The sequence below is a fragment of the Rhincodon typus genome, chromosome 27 (assembly GCF_021869965.1).
Source record: "Rhincodon typus isolate 14 chromosome 27, sRhiTyp1.1, whole genome shotgun sequence".
In the NCBI taxonomy this organism is placed as follows: Eukaryota; Metazoa; Chordata; class Chondrichthyes; order Orectolobiformes; family Rhincodontidae; genus Rhincodon; species Rhincodon typus.
This window is the reverse complement of record NC_063358.1, coordinates 27,627,475-27,642,617: the sequence shown is the minus strand read 5'-3', so window position 1 is coordinate 27,642,617 and position 15,143 is coordinate 27,627,475.

The following is a 15,143-nucleotide window of genomic DNA, read 5'->3' as shown; positions in this document are numbered from 1 at the left end:
GGCCGACTCCACTACCCTCTCCGGCAATGCATTCCACGCCCCTACCACTCTCTGAGTAAAGAACCTACCTCCGACGTCTCCCCGATATCTACCTCCTTTCACTTTAAAACTATGTCCCCTCGTAAAAGCTACCTCCACCCTAGGAAAAAGTCTCTGGCTGTCCACTCTATCTATACCTCTGCTCATTTTGTACACCTCTATCAAGTCACGTCTCAACCTTCGTCGTTCTAAAGAGAAAAGCCCTAGCTCTCTCAACCTTTCCTCGTAAGACCTTCCCTCCATTCCAGGCAACATCCTGGTAAATCTCCTCTGTACCTTTTCCAACGCTTCCACATCTTTCCTGTAATAAGGTGACCAGAACTGGACACAATACTCCAGATGTGGCCAAACCAGGCTTTTGTATAGCTGGAGCATAACTTCACGGCTCTTGAACTCAATCCCTCTATTAATGAAACCTAACACACCATACGCCTTCTTAACAACTCTATCCACCTGGGTGGCAGCTCTCAGGGAACTGTGGACATGAACCCCAAGATCCCTCTGCTCCTCCACACTGCCAAGAATCTTTCCATTAACCCTGTATTCTGCTTTCAAGTTTGTCCTTCCAAAATGAATCACCTCACACTTTTCAGGTTAAACTCCATCTGCCACTTCTCAGCCCAGCTCTGCATTCTATCAATGTCCCTTTGTAACCTAGAACAGCCGTCCGCACTGTCCACAACGTGACCCACCTTCGTATCATCCGCGAACTTACTAATCCACCCTTCCACTCCTTCATCCAAATCATTTACAAAAATCACAAATAGAAGAGGACCCAGAACAGATCCTTCTGGTACACCACTCATAACTGAGCACCCTGTTGAATATTTTCCGTCCACTACCACCCCTTGTCTTCTAAGGGTCAGCCAATTCCGAATCCAATCTGCCACATTTCCCCCTATCCCATGCCTCCTTACCTTCTGCATGAGCCTACCATGGGGAACCTTATCAAACGCTTTACTTAAATCCATGTATACCACATCCACTGCTCCACCTTCATCCACGTGTTTGGTCACCTCTTCAAAGAATTCAATAAGGCATGATCTACCCCTCACAAATCCATGCTGATTATCACGAATCAAACTGTGCCTTTCCAAGTGATCATAAATCCTGTCTCTCAGAGCCCTTTCCAATAATTTGCCCACCACTGACATAAGACTAACTGGCCTGTAATTTCCGGGGTTATCCCTGTTCCCTTTTTTGAACAAGGAAATGACATTTGTCTCTTTCCAATCTTCTGGCACTATACCCGTGGGCAGTGAGGACGAAAAGATCATCACCAAAGGCCCTGTGATCTCGTCCCTTGCTTCCCGTAGAATCCTTGGATAAATCCCATCAGGCCCAGGGGACTTATCTATCTTCAACTTCCTCAGAATTCCTAGCACATTTCTTTACTAATATCAACCTCTTCTAGCCTACCTGCCTGTTTCACAATGTCCTCCTCTACAACTAGGTCCCTGTCAGTTGTAAATACTGAAGAAAAGCATTCATTAAGGACATCTCCTATTTCTTTAGGCTCTGTGCACAAATTCCCTTTACAATCCTTGATTGGCCCTACCCTTTCTCTGGTCATTCTCTTATTCTGCATATACGTGTAAAAAGCCTTGGAGTTTTCCTTGATTCTATCTGCCAAGGTTTTCTCATGCCCCCTTATAGATCTCCTAAGCCCTTTCTTCAGCTCCTTCCTGGCTAACTTGTATCCCTCTAGAGCCTTTTCCGTTCCTCTTTTCCTAAACCTTACGTAAGCCTCCTTCTTCCTCATAAACGGTCGTTCGACCTCTCTCGAGAACCATGGCTCCCTCACTTGACCGCATCTTCTCTGCCTGCTAGGGACAAACATATCGAGCACATGCAGTATGCATTCCTTAAACAATCTCCACATTTCTGTAGTGCTCTTCCCTGACAGCATCTGTTCCCAATTTATGTTACCCAGTTCTTGCCTAACTGAATTGTAATTACCCTTCCCCCAATTGTAAACTTTACCCTGCCGTATGTACCTATCCTTATCCATGACTATCATGAAAGAAACAGAGTTATGATCGCTACCGCCAAAATGGTCTCCTACCAACACGTCTAACACTTGGCCCGGTTCGTTGCCAAGCACCAAATCCAAAATAGTTCTTTGAAGTTTCCATCCCAGGTAGAGAGGGTGGTTAAAAAGGCTTTTGGCATGCTTGCCTTCATTGCTCAGTCCTTTGAGTATAGGAGTTAGGACGTCATGTTGAGGTTGTACAGGACATTGGTGAGGCCTCTCCTGAAGTTCTGTATCCAGTTCTGATCGCCCAGTTATAGGAAGGATATTATGAAGCTGGAGAGGGTTCAGAAGAGATTTACCAGGATATTGCCAGATATAGAAGGTTTGAGTTATAAAGAAAGGCTGGCTAGGCTGGGACTTTTTCACTGGAACGTAGGAGGTGACCTTACAGAGGTTTATAAAATCATGGGGTGTGTATAGATAGGGTTAATGGTGGGTGTCTTTTCCCTTGGATGGGGGAATTCAAGATTCGGGGGCATATTTTTAAGGTGAGAGGTGACAGATTTTAAAAAAAAAGGCTTTTTTTTTACACAGAGGGTGGTTTGCATGTGGAATGAACTTCATGAGGAAGGGTAGATGTGGGCACATTTACAATGTTTAAAAGACACTTAGATAAGTACATGAATAGGAAAGGTTTGGAGGGATATGGACCAGGAGTAGGCAGGTGAGACTAATTTAGTTTGGGATTATGTTTGGCATGGACTGGTTGGACCGAAGGATCTGTTTCCATGCTGTATGATTCAATGACTATACAGAGCTTTGTCAATAAATCACATAGTACCGTAAGTGCCATTACGGACACCTCATGGAATCTACCACCTCTGTCAATAAAGTTTATTGTCAGTTATGAAAATGGCTTATTGCATGGTAGCAAAATGCAAAACCAAATTGCTGGGCAGACATAATTACTGGGTCTCTCGTGAGCTGTTCAGATTACATCTGTTAAGTCTAATATAGAACTCACATCCTCCGTCCACAGACTGTGTGTGCCATCAGTGGAACATGAACATTAACTCCCTCAAAACCATTACCTTACACAAAATCAAGGCCAAGTGTAGATTAGAGGGCAGGGGATAACTGACTAAAATATGCTGACATTAGATTTTAAACAAGATATTTCTCTGTCGTACATGCTAGGTTGCTAAGAGATGCAAGGTCCTGAGCTCACTGAGGTCCTACAGTGTACAGTCTCTACAGTGGTTCCTGTTTATCAGAGGTATTAAAAATCTGTATTTAGAATTTATTAGGGGAAACATTGAGAAGCTATGTCAAAAACATGACTACTGGAAGTAAGATTTTGTATTCAGGAAAGAGTTAATTTTAGGTCCGTGTAATTAAGTGCATTTAAAGTGAATTAAAAATCTAACCCAAAATTTCAAACATGTTGTAGTCTTTTTGTCCACTATTTCTTTTTCTTCTTCCTTCCACACATGAAATAATTAATTCTACACTAGAGTATGGTTCATAAGTACCATTCATCCTCTGGTCCCTCACCGCATGGCCATTATTCATGTATGAACCTTGTCGATCTATACACACGAACATGGATCAAAAGTAGCCCCTCAATCTTGCTCCACTACTTAGTAAGATGATGGATGATCTGGCTGTGGCCTCAACTCCACGTACAACTGTCGGGTGTGACTTTGTTCTTTTGTTCATAGGAGGCAGGTGCAGCTGGCTAGGCCAGCAATTATTGTACCATCCTCAAGGATAGAGAGTAGTTAATAGTCAACCACATTGCTGTGAATCCAAAGTAAAAATGGCAGATTTCCTTCCAAAAAAGCACTTTAGTAAACTAGATGGACTTTTAAAACAAACAACAATATTTACATGGTAATCATTCCTGATTTTTAAAATTGAATTCAAATTCCACAATTTGCTATCGTGGGATTCAAACCTATGACCCCAGAACTTTGGCCTGGGGCGCTGGATGACTAGTCCAATGACATTACCACTAGGACACTTCCTCCCTGTTTAAATATTAAACACTTCTGATGATAATCATGCATTTCTGACAAGGTTCAACTTAAATCTCAATCACAAGTGAGAAACTTATTCCATTCCCTCTTCCCTAGCCTCAATAGTAGGCAATTGTAACACATTACAGTCACTTCGACTGGGTTAGGCTGAGGAGCAAGTTCAACTGTATGGCTCGTCTCTTCGTTGGATAAATTTGTTGAGCCCAATTGGGGTTGCACAGAATACCTTCTAAGCATTTAACCCACACTGGATCAGTTTGTTTGACTAAATATTACAGCTATGTTTGCAGGACTTCTTCAATGAAACTCTATCCCTGAGCTCTGGCATAACCACGGGAGGACCATTTAAATGTAATTTCAACAAAATGTTGTACCAATTGGCAGAAATGGGAATGCCTGGTACATTTCCTTAGCCTCTTCAGGCAATTGAGCTGGCTGAGTGGCTGATCAATGCTACTGGCTAAATTGTATTTTCACCCAGAACAGCTGATCTATTACTCCATAATCAGTCGAGCAAAACATATTGAGTCCATGGATATGAACCTCAGTTGGTTTGTTACCCAAGGGATTAACATGGGCACCTTAATGCACCAGAATTCGCAATGATTTCAATTTGAAGTTTGAAAAAACGATGGAGAACATCCACAAATCATCCGCAACTGCTTATGTTTATTTTATGACATTAATGTTGAATCTGTTGGACAACAAAATTTCGAGACATTTAGTTTTACATGGGTAATATAATTCTATAATCAATTAAATCAATGCTTCCCAAATTCTTCCCTGTTGCATTCTCAAATTAAGGCTTGAAAATTGCCTGGGAGAGCAGGGGGGATTTTGGGAATTGGGAGAGATCTATGACAGCCGTGGTGTGTGGGTGGTGGGGGAGATGTGATGGAGATTTGTGAAAGGGAGTGTGGTATAGGGCATGGGGAAGAAACCTCTGCTGGCATGGGGGAATGGTGGGAGAGAGGAGTGGAAAGTTATGGGCAAAGAATTTTTTAGTTAAAAGTACTTATCTGTCTACTGAGTTTTTCAGGGAAGCAATCAGGCCACAAAGATTGGTTATTTAAGTCATGCCTATTATTAAAGGAGAGTGAGGATTTAAAGGGGCCTGACAGCTGTCAGCACTTAAGGGTTTCACAGTGGCACAGTGGTAAACACTGTTGACCCACAGCACCAGGGACTTAGGTTTGATTCCAGCCTAGGGTGACTGGCTGTGTGGAGTTCGCACATTCTCCCTGTGTCTGCTTGGGTTTCCTCCGGGTGCTCCAGTTTCCTCCCACAATCCAAAGATGTGCAGGTCAAGTGGATTGGCCAGGCTAAATTGCCCTGTAGTGTTCAGATATATACAGGCTAGGTAGTAAGTGCAGTATTATGGGGATAGAGTGGGATGCTCTTCGAAGGGTCAGTGCAGACTCAATGGGACAAATGGTCTCTATCTGCCCTGTAGGGATTCTATGATTTCACTTGGTAAAAGATTCACGGCAGCTGTTGCTGGCCAAAGGCTCATGACCTCAACTCCAAAAGCAGACTACAACCCACATTAAAGACATGAATTAGCTTAGAGTCATAGAGATGTACAGCACAGAAACAGACCCTCTGACCAGATATCCTGAAGTAATCTAGTCCTATTTGCCAGCATTTGGCACATATGCCTATAAACCCTTTCTGTTCATATACCCATCCAGATGGCTTTTGAACGTTGTAATTGCACTAACCTCCATGTCTTCCTCTGGCAGTTCATTCCAAACACGCACCACCCTTTGACAGAAAAAAGTTGCCCCTTAGGTCCCTTTTAAATCTTTCCCCTCTCATCTTAAACCTATTCCCTCCAGTTTTGGACTCTCCTACCCTCGGGGAAAGACCTTGACTATTCACCCTATCCATGCCTCTCATGATGTTATAAATTTCTATTCAGTCACCCCTCAGCCTCTGATGTTCCAGGGAAAATAGCCCCAGCCTATTCAACGTCTCCCTATAGCTGAAACCCTCTAACTCTGGCAACATTCTTGTAAATCTTTTCAGAACCCTTTCAAGTTTCATTACATCTTTCCTATACCAGGAAGACGAGAATTGAACACAGTATTCCAAAAAGTGGCCTAAACAATGTTCTGTACAGCCATAACATGACCTCCCCACTCCTAGACTCAATGCACTGACCAATAAAGGCAAGCATATCAAATATCTTCACTACCCTGTCTGCCTGCGACTCCATTTCAAGGAACTATGAAACTGCACTACAAGGTCTCTTTGTTCAGCAACACTCCTTACTTAGGACCTTGCCATTAAGTCCATATGCCCTGCCCTAATTTGCCCTACCAAAGTGTAGCACCTCACATTTATCTAGATTAAACTCCATCTGCTACTCCTCAGCCCATTGGCCCATCTGATCAAGGATTTGTTGTATTCTTGATTATTGAAAACTCACCTACTTTCAGTCAGGTAAAGCACACTGTACCTTCTCAGAAAGGTCAATTGCTGAACTGGGCTGAATTGATTGCTATCAGTGTATCAGTGAAAGCAGTAGACTAACACTGGACACTCCTCAGTTACATTGGAGGATATCACTCGAGATACCAGTTTCTGACTGCAGTATGGTAACCAAGAGCTGGACATTGAGTGAGAACTGGGTGTAATGCAATCCAGTTGAAAATGTGTTAATCCTGACACATCTAGGATGGCAGGACAATTTTGACAGGGGATTAGAAAGTCATTGTTTTCCCAAGAAATTGTAGCCCAGATTACCTAGTGTCTTCAAGAGAGGAACCATCAGGGTAGAAGATTGAAGGGGTGGGGACTAATTCATAGAATGATGAACATTAAAACATGTGACTCATTTAACCAGTTCAATGTACTTTAGTATTGGGTATTTGCAGTGAAATCGAAGTGTTCTTTATCTCATAATGCAATGGATATGTAAGGTGTTTTGTCAATTAAAAATATCAAATGTTGTTTACTTGCTGTACATTAGAATTGCTCAAACCCAGATGGAACTCAAACCCTTTTTTTTCCCTTCTGACTCCTCTGAGAATTTCAGTTGCTGTTAAACTGCCGTGAGTACAATGGACTGAAAAATATGATATCATCACTCACGGCAGCAATAACAGGTCACAGGAGGCACGAGGAGGCTCAGTCACTATGGCAATCCCTTCTGCAGGCCTGATAGCCTTTCTTTCCCTTGTGCAGATGTCCGTGTAATCTGATCCAAGACTCAGGCTTGGGAAGTGTCAGTTCCACACCTAGAATTGGTACAAACCTAGCACAGCTGGTTGATGAGAATTCTTTCCCCCAGTTCCAAATTTACTGGTTGCATTTTTAAACCACTGACTGACAACAAACAGCAAATTATTAAAAAATTGTAATGTTACAATTAACATTTGAGTCTTTAGACTGGGTCTCATTTCTGCTCTGCTTTATTTCTTTATCCCACATTAAACTATGATTAATAGCATTTGAGGGTTTAATAAATAGGTAAAATACTCTAGGGACTAACAGCTTATGGAAAATAAAACACTAACTGGCAGTCATGGGTAATGTGGCCCCAACAGAAGCGGTTTGTTTTCCATAAACCAGAACTTACATAATATTTCCTATTTTCATATATTTTGAGATATTATGTACTGATATTATTTAAATACATTAACTGTTCTGGCAGTGGAAGGAGTCACCAGTGAGATCCACTGATGTTGCCTTGTTCTTGTCCCAAACATTCATCTAATTCTGGAGTTTAAGTATAAGGGTAATGCTTTGATAACAAAGTGTAGAGCTGGATGAACACAGCAGGCCAAGCAGCATCAGAGGAGCAGGATGGCTGACGTTTCGGGTCTAGACCCTTCTTCAGAAATGGGGGAGGGGAAGGAGGTTCTGAAACAAATAGGGAGAGAGGGGGAGGCGGATAGAAGATGGCTAGAGGAGCAGATAGGTGGAGAGGAGACAGACAGGTCAAAGAGGCGGGGATGGAGCCAGTAAAGGTTAGTGTAGGTGGGGAGTTAGGGAGGAGATAGGTCAGTCCCGGGAGGACGGACAGGTCAAGGGGGCATGATGAGGTTGGTAGGTAGGAGATGGGGGTGGAGCTTGAGGTGGGAGGAGGGGATAGGTGGGAGGAAGGACAGGTTAGGGAGGCGGAGACGAGCTGGGCTGGTTTTTCCATTTTCATGGGGTGGGGGTGTGTAGATGGGGGCCAGGAGGGCATTGTTGGGGGTGGGCAGCCAGGGTTAGAGGAGGTCAATTGATGGATTGGCTTTTAGCACAGAAACCATTTTGTCAGGCAACTCTATCCTCATAGCACCTGTTGTTTTTGGTACACACGGTGGGCGTGTGATTGATTTCGTGATGTTCCTGCTCAAGAAAAATGTTCCCCTTGTAGCTGGCAGGAAACATAAGATACTGGGCGTGGACCATTCCAAAAGTTGCACCCATTGTACAAAGGAAACTGCTCAAAGTAGCTGCTGTTCTCACCAGTGGGAGTGAGTATTTGATATGCACAGAGTCTTGATATTTTCAAAAACTGGTTTTCCAAGAAATCTCCTCTACCAATCTGCATTCAATTCAGATTTATGAACTGGAGATGAAAAGGAACTTTTTTTTTTAAACCATGTTTTACTGAACAATTTGTTCAGCAACTCTGATCAGACCAAAACAGCAAAAAAACACAGCATCAACAGAACTAAACCTTTCGACCCAATGGGTTATTTAGTAACTTTCTGTGATGGTGTAAAACAAGTGGTAGCATACTGGCTTTACATGTCGCCTATATTTTTATCTTCTGGGATTCAATGCATTCATGTAGCTCTCCATTAACAAAGAGCTTTTTGTCACCTTGATCCACTCTCTGATGTCCTGATGTTAACCTCCCTGCCCATAGTTTTAGTCACTACTCGAATGTCTTTCTTCTGACTCAGCTTCTGAGCACTGACATTTTGGATAAAAAAAATACTTCTTGACACAAAGCCAGCTTTGTATTCTCTAGCTCTTTTACATAGGCCTCTCTCCACAGTGACATTTTGTAAACTGGACTACAGGTGGTAGGCCCAGATTTACATGCTTAAGGAAGTGGGAAACAACATTGTTAGTTTTGTTTTTGATATTGCAACATTTGTAAATCTCTCAATTTCCCATTTTCTCTCCTATGTGTCTAGTTAATACTGGGATTTGACTCACAGAAACCGGGAGACCTTTACACAAAAGAAGTGACCTTTTTTTTATACGGCTAGTTACCCAGATATAGGAATAGTTCTGAGACTAGCCTTGCTGTACTGGCATAAACTACATTTCCAGAAGGTGTTCTTTCATAGTTTACATGTCTGCATGACTCTGGGATGTAAGACTAATTTTAAGTGTACAGTGGGTTTATTTACAAAATGTTTTAAATAATTCTACAATCTTGCACTTATGCCTACAAATCAGCTTCTAGTAACATTTAGTAGTTCTGTTTATTTTAGCTTCAAGTTATCATCCGGGTTTAACCAATCAAGCACAGTGAGCATGAATTAGTTACGACTCTCATAAGCTAACAGATCAATTAAATCAACTTATCAATACAGTATAAATGACTAAATAGCACTCTCAGGAACAGTAGACAAATAAACTTCTCACTGCAGATGTACGCTTCTTAAAAGGAAAAGAAGACACATTTTTCTGCCATCCAGTTGGAGGCAAAAAGGATAAGACATAGAATGTTCTAAAATCTATTAAGTCTGATGTCCTGGCAAATAAGGTCATTTTAGTAATCACACATGGTTATCTCTGGAGTACTGGCAGACACAGATTTCTCAGCAACTATAATGTTAAAAAATTAATTTTCAGACATCACTCTGAACTCAGCAAGAAGGATTTACTTTCAGAAATGGGAGAGATCAACTAGGCAGCCTTTCCCATCAGAGCTCTTGTCCCACGACTGAAGACAAGAAAAAAACAAGAACCTCTTCTAGCCAGTCACTATTTAAACATCTCAAACAGGGTATACAACAATCAAGCAAATTAGTTACCACCAGATTTCCAGGAGGCCTTGTTAAAACAAATTCCAATGTTCTCAGTAGTGTTTCAATGACCTGTTTCAAGATAATATTCAAGATGTTTCCATAAAACGTAATTTGTCAAAACCTACACTCTCCATGAAATCTTAAATATGAAGCGTCTCCATAATAACACATAGGATCTTAGTTGCAATTTTGAGTTTAAAATGAAACAGCTATACATAGTGTGGGTAGCTATTCTAGGTATTTAAAGTAATGCTCCTCCAGACCATACAAAAATATCAATCCTGCTATCTCTATTTTTCTATTCCCGCAAGAAGTGAGGATTGCTTGCTGACCTTCTCCCACTTGCACCAATATTAACAGCGGTGACGCATAAATTCATCTCACTCAATCCTTCTCACTGCAAGAGAAAACTGCCCATACCAGGGCAGAAAGAGTCATGTCAGGTAGTGGGCTGCCTGATATTCAACTGCTCACTCCTTATGATGATAGAGTCCTGATGTTGACCACCCCAAACAGCTGACTGACTATGCCAAGACCATGGACTGGTATTGGATGCTGCCCTTGACTTACAATACAGGGAGCCCTAGACTGAAGGCTGTCAGACTTGATGTGACTGGGGACTGCTGATGACAATGACAATTGTCCTGGCTCTGTGTGTGTGCTGAATGGTAAGGTAAGACCTGGTAGGCTGATATTGCGCCTTACCCCTTCAGCCTGCACTAAGTTAGGGCAAGGTAGGGATGCTGTGAGCAAGCAGGTAGCCTTAAAGTAAGTCAGCCCTAAGAGAGCATGTGAATTACCCTGAAGTGTAGCCTGGTCCATTCTGTGAGCTGGGTGCTTTTCCTAGCATACAAAGTGCCCTTGCTGCAGCATTGCAATGGTAGTTGCTCGTGTGCCACAAGGTGTAGCTTTAAAATGCAGAAAAATACTGTAAGAGGATCAGAGATGTGCCTTGAAGAGGTGGAGAGTTGCAAGTGTCTCATACCCATGGAGAATCCCCTGAAATGCTAGTGCTAGGTGTCCAAGTTGGAGCTCCTTAGGAGCGAGTGTTGAACTGGAGTTGCCAGGTATCCACTCTGACTATCACGCCGGGAATTCCCAGCATCTAATTTAGGGATGGTAGAATAGGAAGCTGCATATCAATGAGGTGAGATGTCCATATTAATGAGGTTGTGAGCAAGCAATAAGCACTGCTAATAGGCACCTTGTATCAGCCTAGCAAAAATCTCATCACCACACCTAGAATCTAGCTGGAAAATACATCTAACTGCTCCTAACATTGAGACTGGCCTCACATCAAATTCTGACATGATTTCTCCCAGATTTCTCACCATTGCCCATATTGTTCAGGTCATGGATGCTTATAGGCCAGTTTGTTTAACATCTGTCATTTGGAAATTGTTACAGTATTAAAAATGATGAAATTATAAAGAAGTTAGAAATAGATTACATAATGATATATAATCACTGCTTCATGAAGAGGAAATCATATCTAACAAATTTATTGGAATTTTCTGGGGATTAACAAGTAGGATAGATAAAGTAGAACCGGCATTATAGAGTTCCTACAGTGTGGAAGCAGGCCATTTAGGCCATCAATTCCATGGACCCTCTGAAGAGCAGCCCACCCAGATCACCCCGCTATTCTATTCCTATAAACCTGCACTTCCCATGGCTAATCGACTTAGCCTACACATCTTTGGGAGGAAACCACAGCACCCAGTGGAAACCCACACAGACACGGGGAGAATGTGCAAACTCCACACAGACAGTCGCCTGAGGCTAGAATTGAATCCATGTCTCTGGAGCTGGGAGGCAGCAGTGCTAACCACTGAGCCAACATGCTGCCCTCAAGTAGATGTAATAAATCCAAATTTTCAAAAGGTGTTTGATGAGGTACCACACCATAAAGCTACTTAGTAAGATAAGAGCCCATAGTAGTATATTAGTATGGATAGAGTATTCGCAAATCAATAGAAGATGAAGAATTGGAATAAAGGGGTCATTTTCAGGATACGAATCTGTAATGAGAGGATTGCCACAGGGATAAATGCAGGGACGGCATTATTTGCAATATATATAAATGACTTGAATGACGGATGTGAATGAACTATTGCCAAGTTTGGGAATGAAAAATAAATTTGTGAAAAGGCAAGTAGTGAGGATGACACAAAGAGTGCCCAGTGCGATTAGGCAGGGTAAGTGAATGGGCATATCTAAACATTATTCATAGCTGAAAGCTACAGCACAAAGCATTTTGGGAGTCCTTTTACATGAATCATAAAAAACTAGCATCAAAGTTAATGGGTTACGACAAGACAAATGAACTGTTGATCTTTATTTCAAAATGAATAGAGTATAAAATTAAGGAGGTCTTGCTGAAATTACACATGGTATTAGTGAGACTACACTGGAGAAGTCTTCTCTCAACAAAGAAAAGATACACTGACATTGGAGGCAGCGCAGAGGAAGCTCACCAGGTTGGTTCTGGGTATGAAAGGACTTCCTAATGAAGAGTGGTTGAGTAAGTTGGGCTTGCACTCATTGGGAGTTTTGGAGAATGTGAGGAGGCCTTATTGAAATGTATAAAGACTCGAGGGGTCTTGACAGGATGGATATTCTTTCCCCTTGTGGGAAAATCTAGACCAGAGTTCATAACCTCAATGTAAGGAGCCCCATATTTGAGATAAATATGAAGATTTCTTTTTCTATCAGAGAACAGTGAATCTGCGAAATTCTTTACCAAGAGGGCTGTTGAGGCTGGGTTCTTAAGAAGATTCAAGGCTGAGGTAGTCAGATTTCTGATCAGTAAAGGAATCAAGGGTTCTGGGAAAAAAACAGGAAAGTGGAGTTGAGAATCATCAAATCAACAAAGATCTCATTGAATGGTGAAGAAGACTCAATGCACCATATAGCCTAATTCTGCTCCCATATCTTATGGTCCTTTGTTCAGGCTCTTATAAGATTCCATGCAAAACGTCTAATTTCCAGCCACAAGACTCACAAGAGACATAAAAACAACTGTAACAACTTGCACAGTATGGAATATTTAGCTTGAGAAATGTCTCACGTGTTACAAATTGCTATAAGGAAAACAGAGATTGAGTTGGAAGAAATAAATTAGGATGGATGAGTAAGAGCTTAGTCAGAGAAGTTTTCTTAAGAACTTCCGGCGAGTGAGATCAAAGCATCTGAGGACTCTACATTAATGGCAGGTCATTGGAAGGAATATGGAAGAAAGGGACATTTGCAATGGAATTTCAGGTCATATGATCTTACTTAGATAGGGTTAGACATGGTCAGAAACATTATGTGAGATAGATTGCACAGCCACAGTTTTGGAGAGCTAGAGTTTATTCAGAATAAAAGAGACCAACAAGGAGAACTTTGCAGGATAGTTGAATGTGGAAATGATATAAATGTGTAAAGGTTTCTAATAATGGAAGTGTTAATGTCAGAAGTAGAGGTTCACAATATTAAAAGGTGAAAGTAAAAAGTTCCATTAACAGACCAGATGGGGTACAAGAAATTGGGATCATTAGAACCAGATTTTCGTTGCTATGAGTGCTCTCTGAGCTCATATATGGTGCCCATGGTTCATGTATACATTTGTGGAGGCTACTGTACGAAGCACATTATTGATTAGTGTGTTGGTATACACATACTGAATGGTGGTAGGAAAGTATGTAAGGCAGGCAAATGACATCCATCAGCATGATTTGCTGGAGTTCAGAGCTCCAACTGATGCCCTGTTTCAGCCTCATGCCCCTGCACACGTGCTTAACAGCAGGAAGAACTCTCCACCAATGCTGTAATGGATCATTAACTACTTACCATTTTATTACTGGTTGATTTCTTCCTGCTGCTGCAATGGTTCTGCAAGTGTTTTGCACTTTTTAAACATGATACAAATTTCAGAAGGGACTGGTGTGACAACTGCTGAAGTTGCTTTTGCTAACTTCAAGGCTTCTGCAGAAACTAGTTGCTCCCAGATGTGGGTGAATTCTTTGGCATCCCCCTACTCATCCAGGAAGAGTAGAAGATTAAGCAGAGGTTAGACAGAGCAGCTCCAGTTATTAGAAGAGGGAGGAGGAAGAGTGGGGGGGCAAGATTTTCAGTGGGAAGCTACATCTGTCAAAGCATACAGGGAGCAGTTACCCTACCTGATGCTCAAAGATGAACAGTGTATGACATGTTTGTGCTTCAGTAACTTGACTGAAATTTCTTGACTGAAATCTGTCAACTACCCCAGTCACACTGTAACCTCAGAGCATGGCAAGGAATATATTGCTAGTAGCTGTGAAAGTGACCATGGTGGTGAACTTTTGCATATATGGCTTCTTTTCAGATGTAGGTCATTGTAACATTTCACAGTTTGCTGTTGGAAGTGTTGTAGGGCATACTGAAGTTTTCCATTCAGAGTGATAAACTAATTGCACTCACTCCCACCAAAGACAGGCTTTGCCCGGTTTGTAGGCTTCCTCTTGGTGCAAGGTACCATTGATTACAAGCACATCATTTGGTGCACATCACAGGTCAATTATACCTTATACCAGAACTGAAAGGTGAGCATCCAGCTGGTGTCTGACCATTGACAGTAGATTATGACATGCCTGACATATCATGATACCTTCTTTTTTGTGCTAGTCCACTGTAACATCAGTATAAATGAAAGGAGAGACTACTGGATGACCTTCTTTCAATGACGTGACTGGTGGCTTGCCTGGGCATGTGTAGTGTGTAGCATTCATACGAGAGTCACGTTGCCACAAGAAAAGTGATAAAGAAAACTGTAGGTGTAGTGAAACAAAGCTTCTACTGTCTGAACCTCGCTGCCATATACTACAGAGTGAGTAACAAGATTCAGTGGTCTGCTACATACTGCACAACCTCAACATCATGAGGGATCTGCTTTTACTGCTCTTATGTTGAGGAGGAGGAACAAAATGAAGAAGAGCAATGGGAGAAAGCAACCTAGACTATACCCTTCCGCAGGAACTGGCCTTGATCTTATCCAACACAGAAGTTGCTGGAAAAGCTCAGCAGGTCTGGCAGCATCTGTGAAGAAAAAATCAGTGTTAACATTTCAAGTCCGGCAACCCTTCC